Source organism: Arachis hypogaea, chromosome 11 (genome assembly GCF_003086295.3).
Source record: "Arachis hypogaea cultivar Tifrunner chromosome 11, arahy.Tifrunner.gnm2.J5K5, whole genome shotgun sequence".
In the NCBI taxonomy this organism is placed as follows: Eukaryota; Viridiplantae; Streptophyta; class Magnoliopsida; order Fabales; family Fabaceae; genus Arachis; species Arachis hypogaea.
The window spans coordinates 47,328,410-47,342,182 of record NC_092046.1 but is presented as its reverse complement, the minus strand read 5'-3'; the positions used below and the strand labels follow the sequence as shown (position 1 = coordinate 47,342,182).

The following is a 13,773-nucleotide window of genomic DNA, read 5'->3' as shown; positions in this document are numbered from 1 at the left end:
CCACCGATCTTTGGTATTGAGGAACCAAGCATCGAAGCCTGTCAGCAGCAATGCCTTGAGGATTGCAGCCCAAACTTTTACAAGTAGAACCTGTATGCCTCTATGACAATGATCAATTAAACTCATAATCAATTAATTATAGATAACATACATAATCAAAACTCATAATCAATTTAACTCTCTCAAAGGCATTTAATCAAACACCTTATCTCCAATCTCACCTCTTTCCTTATTTCTAACATAATCAATTAATTACAGATAAAATACATAATCAGAACTCACAATCAAAATTTTTTAGCACAATCAAAACTAATTTTAGCAAACTAAGCTTCACAATTAGATCAATTGGTTCTCTTTATCATTCAGAATGCTGGTTACCTAATCAAATAAAGTCAAATTATATACAAGCAGCAACCAAAAATAAGCATAAGCAAAATTAGAGGTATTTAACAATTAAGATTTCTCAACATTGAACCTGAAGCATTAGAATCGGGAGAGGATGCCGTTTGACTACTAGTTATTTTAAGCATAACATTTCTCCCGTTCTTAGCGTAGTGGGAGGAAGACATTATTGAGAAGAATTATTATCCAATGCTGAAAAACTAAAACAAAATTCAATCATCACCTGTTGTTGCAGAACCAGTCCAGACAGCAAATCGCGGAGTCGAGGAGCGGCGATTTGAGGCAAGGCATCGCGAGGTGAGGTGAGGCAAGGCGGGACGAGGGGATGCAATAGGCAAGGCGGACGAGCGGAGCATAACAGAGCACCTGTGTGCGACGTAGAGGGACGACGACCACCCAACGACGGACGACGACGACGCCATGGAAGACGGCAGCAGAATGCGACGGAGGAGAAATCCAATTGAGAACTTAGGAGAATAACCTAGGGATAGTTAGAGTTCTCTGATTTTGGGGGACAAAAATATAAAGGATATTTTTGGTATTTTATAAAAATAGAGGTGTTTTTAATTAAATTTTTTGACTAAATTATGAGAATATTCGATTTTTTAATGGAATATTCTGTTATTTCAAACGGTTTTATGACGGTAAGGATTAAATTAAAAAAAATAAAAGTATAGGGACCCAATTAAAAGGAAAAAAAGTATAGGAATCTAATTGAAAATATCGCAAAACTATAAGGACCAATAGAGTAATTAAACCTTAAAACAAAATAATCATAATTCAACAATATTCCATCAATATTTATTAAAAAAAATTATGAACATCATAAAAAAAAAAGGGATAACTGAAATACAGTGTATCCACCATAAATGTACAACAATGTATATAGCCAAATAATAACATGACAATGTCTATGAACATACATACATATTAGTACGTCTATACACACATATAAGAAATTTATGATGCATCATACCAATGTATATATATATATATATATATATATATATATATATATATATATATATATATATATATATATATATATATATATATATATATATATGACGCACGACGCATATCATGGAAACAATTTCACGAAGCGTGCAATAATTTTATATGTAATGTAAACAACGCATATGTATATATATTGATCCAATAAAATAAAATCAAATATTTTCGATGATTAAATGATGAATGGCTCTGATATCATTTGATGAAATAAATTATTTTATTAACCTAGATCATCTATATTGAATCACCAAAAATATATCATAATACAGAAGCGTACCTTTACTTATAGAAATCAGAAATTGATGGAAAGATTTGGATCTTGGGTTCTTTCGATCTTCTGTATCCCTAGAGATAAATTGTAACTCTTCTGATGGGGAAAGAGCAACAAAGGCGGCTTTGGTATATTGGGGACCGAAACCCTGAAGGCACTATTTATATTTGAGCATGGCACCCATTAAACCCTAAAGCCCAAATAAAAATAGTATCTAAAGTCCAAAAGATAATATATCTAAAATCTAAAAGATAATTATCTAAAGAACAAAAGATAATATCCGGTTTTATTCTCATTTAATTCCAAATCAAAAGTAATAATGACTTATTAATTTAGCATTTAAAACAATAAATGAGATCATCGTTATATAAGTCATTTAATTTGAAATAGCATATTTGTGATTACAATTAATATATGTATTGCTCACAAACAAATTAGAAAATTAAAAGAATTTCTTAACAACTACAAGCTGGAGTACTGGACTAGGCAATTGGTGCACGAAATTGTGATCATCAACAATGGCGCCAAAGGACTTGGAGCTCTTAAACATGAATCACACTTTGTCACAATTCCGCACAACTAACTAGCAAGTGCACTGGGTCGTCCAAGTAATACCTTACGTGAGTAAGGGTCGATCCCACGGAGACTGTCGGCTTGAAGCAAGCTATGGTCACCTTGTAAATCTCAGTCAGGCTAATTCAGATGGTGATGGAGAATTGATAATTAAAAGATAAATAAAACATAAAATAAAGATAGAGATACTTATGTAATTCTTTGGTTGGAATTTCAGATAAGCCTATGAAGATGCTTTGTTCCTCCTGAACCTCTGCTTTCCTATTGCCTTCTTCCAATCATTCATACTCCTTTCCATGGCAAGCTTTATGTTGGGCATCACCGTTGTCAATGGCTACTTGAAAGAGTGGAAGATTGATGGTTTAGAGGTTATAGTAAACTCTCGTTGTGAGTATAGTTACTAAACCAAGCAATCAACCTTTCTTACAAACGTTTTGGTTGTCACAAGTAACAAACCCCTTAAAAATTGATAACCGAAGTATTCAAACCTCGGGTCGTCTTCTCAAGGAACTGCAGGGAAGTATGTTCTTATTATTGGTTATGGAGATTGTAAATTTGGGGTTTCAAGAATGAGGAACAAATATGACAAATAATTTAAATGGCAATTAAAAATAAATAAATACTGTAAAGCAAACTTTTGGCAAGGTATGAGAAATTGGAGGTTCTATCCTAGCTATCCTTATCAATGATGATGATGGTTGAATCTTAATTCCACTTTGTTAACCTTTACTAAGATAAAGGAAGGTCAAGGGATTAATTGGTTTGATCTTCGAATCCTATTTATTTCCTAAGAAAATATTGGGATTATGGAAGTTCAATTCAATTAACAAAGATAACAATTATCAATCATGTTTGAGTTTGATAACTCCTGAGTTACTGATTTCTTAACCAAGACCAAAAGGAGAAAAATAAATCTACTTGGAATAAAAATGTCTTCAGAGTAAAAGCAACAATAGCATAAATAAGAGAAATCAATATTAAACTGAAATACCTCAAATAACATTAATAAAAGAGTAATCTGTAACATGAAAGGATTCATAAAGTAGCTTGCAAAGATAAATAAAAGGAATATTGAACCTGATCAAAAGAGATAATCCTAAAAGTGAATAAAAATCCTAAATGTAAATCCTAATCCTAAAGAGAGAGGAGAGAGCCTCTCTCAAAACTAAATCTAATTCATCGAAAGTAAAAATTGGCGAGCTCTCCCTTTGAATGGATGCATTCCCCCACTTTATAGCCTCTAATCTGTGTGTTCTGGGCTGAAAACTGGGTCAAAAGTAGCCCAGAAATCGCAGGGTGCGATTTCTGTTACGTTCAGGTCACGGGCAAGTGACGCAGAGGCGTCGTCCATGCGGCCGCGCGGGTTGAGGTTCGCAGATGCGATGTGGACGCGTCATTCACGCGTTCGTGTCGTCTAACTTCGGGACAGCTTTGGCAAATTATATATCAAATCGAAGCCCCGGACGTTAGCTTTCCAACACAACTAGAACCGCGTCGTTTGGACCTCTGTAGCTAAAGTTATAGCCGTTTGAGTGCGAAGAGGTCAGGTTAGACAACATAGCAGTTTCTCCAACTTCTTGTATTCCTTCCACTTTTGCATGCTTCCTTTCCATCCTCTGAGCCATTCCTGCCCTGTAATCTCAGAAAACACTTAACACACATATCAAGGCATCTAATGGTAATAAGAGAGGATTAATAATAAGCAAATATAAGATCAAAGAAGCATGTTTTCAATCATAGCACAAAACCAGGAAGGAAAATGTAAAACATGCAAATAGTATGAATACGTGGGTAAAGAGTTGATAAAAATCACTCAATTGAGTACAAGATAAACCATAAAATAGTGGTTTATCACTACTTCCCATCCTCTCAGTGAAAATGTTCCAAATGCGCTGTCACCGCACGGCTAATCATCTGTCGGATCTCGATCATGTTGGAATAGGATCCATTGATCCTTTTGCGTCTGTCACACGCCCAACAATCGCGAGTTTGAAGCTCGTCACAGTCATCCCTTCCCGGATCCTACTCAGAATACCACAGACAAGGTTTAGACGTTCCGGATCTCAGGAATGGCCGCCAATAATTCTAGCCTATACCACGAAGGTTCCAATCTGAGATTAGAAACCCAAGATATACACATTCAAGCTTGTTTGCATGTAGAACGGAAGTTGTTGTCAGTCATGCGTTCATAGGTGAGAATGGTGATGAGTGTCACATAATCATCACATTCATCATGTTCTTGGGTGCGAATGAATATCTTGGAGAAGAAATAGACTTGAGTTGAATAGAAAAACAATAGTAATTGTATTAATTCATGAAGAACAGCAGAGCTCCACACCTTAATCTATGGTGTGTAGAAACTCCACCGTTGAGAATACATAAGAACAAGGTCTAGGCATGGCCGAATGGCCAACCCCCAAATGTGTCTAAGATAGCATAAGACTTATCAAAGATGAAAATACAATAGTATAAGGTCCTATTTATAGAGAACTAGTAGCCTAGGGTTTACAGAAATCAATAATGAATGCAGAAATCTTCTTCTGGGCCCACTTGGTGTGTGCTTGGGCTGAGCATTGAAGCTTCCATGTGTAGAGACTTTTCTTGGAGTTAAACACCAGCTTTTGTGCCAGTTTGGGCGTTTAACTCCAGCTTTTCTGCCAGTTTTGGAGTTAAACGCCAGAATTCTTGAGCTGACTTGGAACGCCTGTTTGGGCCATCAAATCTTGGGCAAAGGATGGACTATTATATATTGCTGGAAATCCCAAGATGTCTACTTTCCAACGCAATTGAGAGCGCGCCAATTAGGCTTCTGTAGCTCCAGAAAATCCACTTTGAGTGCAGGGAGGTCAGAATCCAACAGCATCTGCAATCCTTTTTCAGCCTCTGAATCAGATTTTTGCTTAGGTCCCTCAATTTCAGCCAGAAAATACCTGAAATCACAGAAAAATACACAAACTCATAGTAAAGTCCAGAAGAGTGATTTTTATTTAAAAACTAATAAAAATATAATAAAAACTAATTAAAATATACTAAAAACATACTAAAAACAATGCCAAAAAGTGTATAAATTATCCGCTCATCACAACACCAAACTTAAATTGTTGCTTGTCCCCAAGCAACTGAAAATCAAATAGGATAAAAAAGAAGAAAACATACAATGAATTCCAAAAATATCTATGAAGATCAGTATTAATTAGATGAGCGGGGCTTTTAGCTTTTTGCCTCTGAACAATTTTGGCATCTCACTTTATTCTTTGAAGTTCAGAATGATTGGCTTCTATAGGAACTCAGAATCCGGATAGTGTTATTGATTCTCCTAGTTAAGTATGTTGATTCTTGAACACAACTACTTTATGAGTCTTGGCCGTGACCCTAAGCATTTTGTTTTCCAGTATTACCACCGGATACATATATGCCACAGACACATAACTGGGTGAACCTTTTCAGATTGTGACTCAGCTTTGCTAGAGTCCCCAATTAGAGGTGTCCAGAGCTCTTAAGCACACTCTTTTTGCTTTTGGACCACGACTTTAACCGCTCAGTCTCAAGTTTTCACTTGACACCTTCACGCCACAAGCACATGGTTAGGGACAGCTTGGTTTAGCCGCTTAGGCCAGGATTTTATTCCTGTGGGCCCTCCTATCCACTGATGCTCAAAGCCTTAGATCCTTTTTATCACCCTTGCCGTTTGGTTTAAAGGCGTATTGGCTTTTTCTGCTTGCTTTTTTTTCCGCATATATCTTTTTTTCTGCAAGCTTTTCACTGCTTTTTCTTGCTTCAAGAATCAATTTTATGATTTTTCAGATCATCAGATAACATTTCTCCTTTTCCCATCATTCTTTCAAGAGCCAACAATTTTAACATTCATAAACAATCAAATTCAAAAATATGCACTATTCAAGCATTCATTCAGAAAAACAATAGTATTGCCACCACATCAAAATAATTAACTGTTTTAAAATTTGAAATTCATGCACTTTTTTTTCTTTTTCAATTAAAAATATTTTTCATTTAAGAAAGGTGATGGATTCATTTTCATAGCTTTAAGGCATAGACACTTAGACACTAATGATCATGTAATAAAGACACAAACATAAATAAACATAAGCATATAAATTCGAAAAACAGGAAAATAAAGAACAAGGAAATTAAAGAACGGGTCCACCTTAGTGATGGCGGCTTGTTCTTCCTCTTGAAGATCTTATGGAGTGCTTGAGCTCCTCAATGTCTCTTCCTTGCCTTTGTTGCTCCTCTCTCATGGTTTTTTGGTCTTCTCTAATTTCATGGAGGAGGATGGAATGCTCTTGGTGCTCCACCCTTAGTTGTCCCATGTTGGAACTTAATTCTCCTAGGGAGGTGTTGATTTGCTCCCAATAGTTTTATGGAGGAAAATGCATCCCTTGAGGCATTTCAGGGATTTCATGATGAGGAGTTTCCTCATGCTCTTGTCCATGAGTGGGATCTCTTGTTTGCTCCATCCTTTTCTTAGTGATGGGCTTGTCCTCATCAATAAGAATGTCTCCCTCTATGTCAATTCCAACTGAATTGCAGAGGTGACAAATGAGGTGAGGAAAGGCTAACCTTGCCACAGTAGAGGACTTGTCTGCCACTTTGTAGAGTTCTTGGGATATAACCTCATGAACTTCTACTTCCTCTCTAATCATGATGCTATGAATCATGATAGCCCAGTCTATAGTAACTTCAGACCGGTTGCTAGTGGGAATAATTAAGCGTTGGATGAACTCCAACCATCCCCTAGCCACGGGCTTGAGGTCATGCCTTTTTAGTTGAACTGGCTTCCCTCTTGAATCTCTCTTTCATTAAGCGCCCTCTTCACAGATGTCCATGAGGACTTGGTCCAACCTTTGATCAAAGTTGACCCTTCTAATGTATGGGTGTGCATCTCCTTGCATCATAGGCAAATTAAATGCCATCCTTACATTTTCCGGACTAAAGTCTAAGTATTTCCCTCGGACCATTGTAAACCAATTCTTAGGGTCCGGGTTCACACTTTGATCATGGTTCTTGGTGATCCATGCATTGGCATAGAACTCTTGAACCATTAAGATTCCGACTTGTTGAATGGGGTTGGTGAGAACTTTCCAACCTCTTCTTCGGATCTCATGTCGGATCTCCGGATATTCGCCCTTTTTGAGCTTAAAAGGGACCTCGGGGGTCACCTTCTTCTTGGCCACAACTTCATAGAAGTGGTCTTGATGCACCCTTGAGAGGAATCTCTCCATCTCCCATGACTCAGAGGTGGAAGCTTTTGCCTTCCCTTTCCTCTTTCTAGAGGTTTCTCCGGCCTTTGGTGCCATTAATGGTTATGGAAAAACAAAAAGCTTTAGCTTTTACTACACCAAACTTAGAAGTTTTGCTCATCCTCAAGCAAAAGAAGAAAGAAGAGAGTAGAAGAAGAAGAAATAGAGGAGATGGATTGGGCTTTGTGTTTCGGCCAAGGGGGATAGGTAGTGTGTATGTTGTGTGAAAATGAAGGAGTGAAGATGGGTTTATATAGGAGTGGAGAGGGGGTATGGTTCGGCCATTATGGGTGGGTTTGGGTGGGAAAGTGGTTTGAATTTGAATGGTGAGCTAGGTAGGGTTTTATGAAGGATGGATGTGAGTGGTGAAGAGAATGGTGGAATTTGATAGGTGAGGGGTTTTTGGGGAAGAGGTATTGAGGTGATTGGTGAATGGATGAAGAAGAGAGAGAGAGGTAGGGTAGGTGGGGATCCTGTGGGGTCCACAGATCCTGAGGTGTCATGGATTTCTCCTCCCTGCACCATGTGGCGTGCAAAACGCCTCTTGCTGCCAATCCTGGCGTTAAACGCCAGGTTGCTGCCCATTTCTGGCGTTTAACGCCAGCTTCTTGCCCATTCCTGGTGTTAAACGCTAGTTTGGTGCCCATTTCTGGCGTTAAACGCCCAGAATGGTGCCAGACTGGGCGTTTAACGCCCATTCTGCTACCCTTACTGGCGTTTAAATGCCAGTAAGTTTCTCCTCCAGGGTGTTCTATTTTTCATTCTATTTTTCCTTCTGTTTTTGCTTTTTCAATTGTTTTTGTGACTTCACATGATCATCAACCTATAGAAAACATAAAATAACAAAAGAAAATAGAAATTTAACATAGATAAGTAGAAATTGGGTTGCCTCCTAACAAGCACTTCTTTAATGTCAATAGCTTGACAGTGGCTCTCATGGAGCCTCACAGATGTTCAGAGCAATGTTGGAACCTCCCAACATCAAACTTAGAGTTTGAATGTGGGGGTTCAACACCAAACTTAAAGTTTAATTGTGGCCTCCCAACACCAAACTTTGAGTTTGATTGTGGGGGCTCTGTTTGACTCTGTATTGAGAGAAGTTCTTCATGCTTCCTCTCCATGGTGACAGAGGGATATCCTTGAGCTTTAAACACAAGGGAGTATTCATTCACTTGAATGATCAATTCTCCTCTGTCAACATCAATCACAGCTTTTGCTGTGGCTAGGAAGGGTCTGCCAAGGATGATAGATTCATCCATACACTTCCCAGTCTCTAGGATTATGAAATCAGCAGGGATGTAATGGCCTTCAACTTTTACCAAGACATCCTCTACAAGTCCATAAGCCTATTTCTTTGAATTGTCTGCCATCTCTAGTGAGATTCTTGCAGCTTGTACCTCAATGATCCCTAGCTTCTCCATTACAGAGAGAGGCATAAGGTTTATACTTGATCCCAGGTCACACAGAGCCTTCTCAAAGGTCATGGTGCCTATGGTACAAGGTATTGAGAACTTTCTAGGATCTTGTCTCTTCAAAGGTAATTTTTGCCTAGTCAAGTCATCCAGTTCTTTGATGAGCAATGGAGGTTCATCCTCTAAAGTTTCATTACCAAACAACTTGGAATTTAGCTTCATGATTGCTCCAAGGTACTTAGCAACTTGCTCTTCAGTAACATCTTCATCCTCTTCAGAGGAAGAATACTCATCAGAGCTCATGAATGGCAGAAGTAAATTTAATGGAATCTCTATGGTCTCAGTGTGAGCCTCAGATTCCCATGGTTCCTCATCAGGGAACTCCATGGAGGCCAGTGGGCGTCCATTGAGGTCTTCCTCAGTGGAGATCATTGCCTCTTCCTCCTCTTCAGGTTCGGCCGTGTGGGTTGTGGTTATGGCCTTGCACTCTCTTTTTGGATTCTCTTCTGTGTTGCTTGGGAGAGTACTAGGAGGGAGTTCAGTAATTTTCTTACTCAGCTGACCCACTTGTGCCTCCAAATTTCTAATGGAGGACCTTGTTTCAGTCATGAAACTTTGAGTGGTTTTGATTAGATCAGAGACAATGGTTGCTAAGTCAGGGTGGCTTTGCTTAGAATTCTCTGTCTATTGCTGAGAAGATGATGGAAAAGGTTTGCTATTGCTAAACCTATTTCTTCCACCATTATTATTGTTGAAACCTTGTTGAGGTCTCTGTTGATCCTTCCATGAGAGATTTGGATGATTTCTCCATGAAGGATTATAGGTGTTTCCATAGGGTTCTCCCATGTAATTCACCTCTTCCATTGCTGGGTTCTCAGGATCATAGGCTTCTTCTTCAGAGGAAGTTTCCTTAGTACTGTCTGTTGCTGCTTGCATTCCAGACAGACTCTGAGAAATCATATTGAATTGTTGGGTCAATATTTTATTCTGAGCCAATATGGCATTCAGAGTATCAATTTCAAGAACTCCTTTCTTCTGAGTTGTCCCATTATTCACAAGATTCCTTTCAGAAGTGTACATGAATTGGTTATTTGCAACCATTTCAATGAGTTCCTGAGCTTCTGTAGGCGTCTTCTTCAGATGAATAGATCCTCCAGCAGAGCTATCCAATGACATTTTGGATAGTTCAGACAGACCATCATAGAAAATACCTATGATGCTCCATTCAGAAAGCATGTCAGAAGGACATCTTCTGATCAATTGCTTGTATCTTTCCCAAGCTTCATAGAGGGATTCACCTTCCTTCTGTCTGAAGGTTTGGACTTCCACTCTAAGCTTGCTCAATTTTTGAGGTGGAAAGAACTTTGCCAAGAAGGCATTGACTAGCTTTTCCCAAGAGTTCAGGCTTTCTTTAGGTTGTGAATCCAACTATGTCCTAGCTCTGTCTCTTACAGCAAAAGGAAAAAGCATAAGTCTGTAGACTTCAGGGTCAACCCCATTGGTCTTGACAGTGTCACAGATTTGCAAGAATTTAGCTAAGAACTGATGAGGATCTTCCAATGGAAGTCCATGAAACTTGCAATTCTGTTGCATTAGAGAAACTAATTGAGGTTTAAGCTCAAAGTTGTTTGCTCCAATGGCAGGGATTGAGATGCTTCTCCCATAGAAGTCGGGAGTAAGTGCAGTAAAGTCACCAAGCACTTTCCTTGCATTGTTGGCATTGTTGTTTTCGGCTGCCATGGTTTCTTCTTCCTTGAAAAGCTCTGTTAGGCCCTCTAAAGAGAATTGTTCTTTAGCTTCTCTTAGCTTTCTCTTCAAGGTCCTTTCAGGTTCAGGATCAGCTTGAACAAGTATGCCTTTATCTTTGTTCCTGCTCATATGAAAGAGAAGAGAACAAGAAAGTAGGGAATCCTCTATGTCACAGTATAGAGATTCCTTGAGGTGTCAGAGGAAAAGAAGAATAGAATGAGGAGGTAGATAGAAGAGAATTCGAACATATAAAGAATGAGGGAGTTCGAATTACACCTTGAGGAAGAGTGTTAGTCCTTTAAATAGAAGGATGTGAGAAGAGGGGAAGAATTTTCAAAATTAAAGTAAAAGATTTTGAAATAATTAAAAGAAATTTTGAAAAAAATTGATTGAGATTTTCGAAAATTAAGATTAGGAAAGAAATAAAGTGATTTTTAAAAAAGATTTTGAAATTAGAAATTAAAAAGATATGATTGAAAATTAATTTTGAAAAAGATGTGATTGAAAAGATATGATTGAGAAGATATGATTGAAAATCAAACTAAAAAGAGAAAGTTTTAAAATTAAAGTTGATTACTTGACTAACAAGAAATTAGAAGATATGATTCTAGAATTAAAACTTTTGATTCTTTCTTAATAGGCAAGTAACAACTATAAAATCTTGAATTAAATTATTAATTGTAGCAAGGATTTTCGAAAATAGTAATAAATAAAAAAAATTGAAAAGATATTGATTTTGAAAAGATATGATTGAAAAGATATGATTTGAAAAAGATTTGATTTTGAAAAATTATGAAGATTTGAAAAAAATTTGAATTAAAAACAAAATCTTCCCTCTAGTGTCCTTCTGGCGTTAAACGCCTAGAATGGCATCCATTCTGGCGTTTAACGCCCAAAATGCTACCTTTTTGGGCGTTAAACGCCCAGCCAGGTACCCTGGCTGGCGTTTAAACGCCAGTTTTCCTTCTTCACTGGGCGTTTTGAACGCCCAGCTTTTTCTGTTTGATTCCTCTACTGAATGTTCTGAATCTTCAATTCTCTGTATTATTGACTTGAAAAGACATAGTTTTGAAAATAATTTTTGAATTTTTGATGATGAGAAACAATAAAAATGCAACTAAGATCAAATAAACAATGCATGCAAGACACCAAACTTAAAAAAATTTTCATATAAGAGACACTAACAAATTGAGAATGCATATGAGAAACAATAAAACACACAAAACAAGAGAATTTAAAGATCAGAGAAATGAAATCATCAAGAACAACTTGAAGATCAATGAAGAACATATTGCATATTTTCGAAAAATGCAAGAAGAATGCAATTGACACCAAACTTAAAAATTGACACTAGACTCAAACAAGAAACATAAAATATTTTTTATTTTTATGGTTTTATAATTTTTTTTTTTTGTGATTTTTCGAAAATTGAGTGGAAAAGAAAATAAAGTGATTCAAAACTTTAAATAAGAATTCTAGGAATCATGCAATGTTAGTCTGAAGCTTCAGTCTAAAAAGATTAGACATGGTTGGCCAAGCTTCAGCAGGACATTACATTCAGCAGCTAAATTGATGAGAATCAATCAGCTTTTGTGATGATAAGAGCATTACCTTGAAACTCTAGAATTCATTCTTAAAAATTCTGAAAAATAAAAAGAAAAGTACCTAATCTAAGCAACAAGATGAACCGTCAGTTGTCCGAACTCGAACAATCCCCGGCAACGGCGCCAAAAACTTGGTGCACGAAATTGTGATCATCAACAATGGCGCCAAAGGACTTGGAGCTCTTAAACATGAATCACACTTTGTCACAATTCCGCACAACTAACCAGCAAGTGCACTGGGTCGTCCAAGTAATACCTTACGTGAGTAAGGGTCAATCCCACGGAGACTATCGGCTTAAAGCAAGCTATGGTCACCTTGTAAATCTCAGTCAGGCTAATTCAGATGGTGATGGAGAATTGATAATTAAAAGATAAATAAAACATAAAATAAAGATAGAGATACTTATGTAATTCTTTGGTTGGAATTTCAGATAAGCCTATGAAGATGCTTTGTTCCTCCTGAACCTCTGCTTTCCTATTGCCTTCTTGCAATCATTCATACTCCTTTCCATGGCAAGCTTTATGTTGGGCATCACCGTTGTCAATGGCTACTTCCCGTCCTCTCAGTGAAAATGTTCCAAATGCGCTGTCACCGCACGGCTAATCATCTGTCGGTTCTCGATCATGTTGGAATAGGATCCATTAATCCTTTTGCGTCTGTCACACGCCCAACAATCGCGAGTTTGAAGCTCGTCATAGTCATCCCTTCCCGGATCCTACTCAGAATACCACAGACAAGGTTTAGACGTTCCGGAACTCAGGAATGGCCGCCAATAATTCTAGCCTATACCATGAAGGTTCCAATCTGATATTAGAAACCCAAGAGATACACATTCAAGCTTGTTTACATGTAGAACGGAAGTGGTTGTCAGTCACGCGTTCATAGGTGAGAATGGTGATGAGTGTCGCATAATCATCACATTCATCATATTCTTGGGTGCGAATAAATATCTTGGAGAAGAAATAGACTTGAGTTGAATAGAAAAACAATAGTAATTGTATTAATTCATGAAGAACAGCAGAGCTCCACACCTTAATCTATGGTGTGTAGAAACTCCACCGTTGAGAATACATAAGAACAAGGTCTAGGCATGGCCAAATGGCCATCCCCCAAACGTGTCTAAGATAGCATAAGACTTATCAAAGATGAAAATATAATAGTATAAGGTCCTATTTATAGTGAACTAGTAGCCTAGGGTTTACAGAAATCAGTAATTAATGCAGAAATCTTCTTCCGGGCCCACTTGGTGTGTGCTTGGGCTGAGCATTGAAGCTTCCATGTGTAGAGACTTTTCTTGGATTTAAACACCAGCTTTTGTGCCAGTTTGGGCGTTTAACTCCAGCTTTTGTGCCAGTTTTGGAGTTAAATGCCAGAATTCTTGAGCTGACTTGGAACGCCTGTTTGGGCCATCAAATCTTGGACAAAGTATAGACTATTATATATTGCTGGAAATCCCAGGATGTCTACTTTCCAACACAATTGAGAG

The 13,773-nt window shown here is 37.7% G+C and overlaps 1 non-coding gene across 1 annotated transcript; it reads left to right on the top strand.

Moving 5' to 3' along the window:
* The first annotated feature begins 10,163 nt into the window (after positions 1-10,163).
* LOC112724429 (small nucleolar RNA R71) lies at positions 10,164-10,271 on the top strand. The gene has a single exon (XR_003163591.1). It is a non-coding gene; the product is annotated as a small nucleolar RNA R71 (small nucleolar RNA).
* Positions 10,272-13,773: the final 3,502 nt, after the last annotated feature.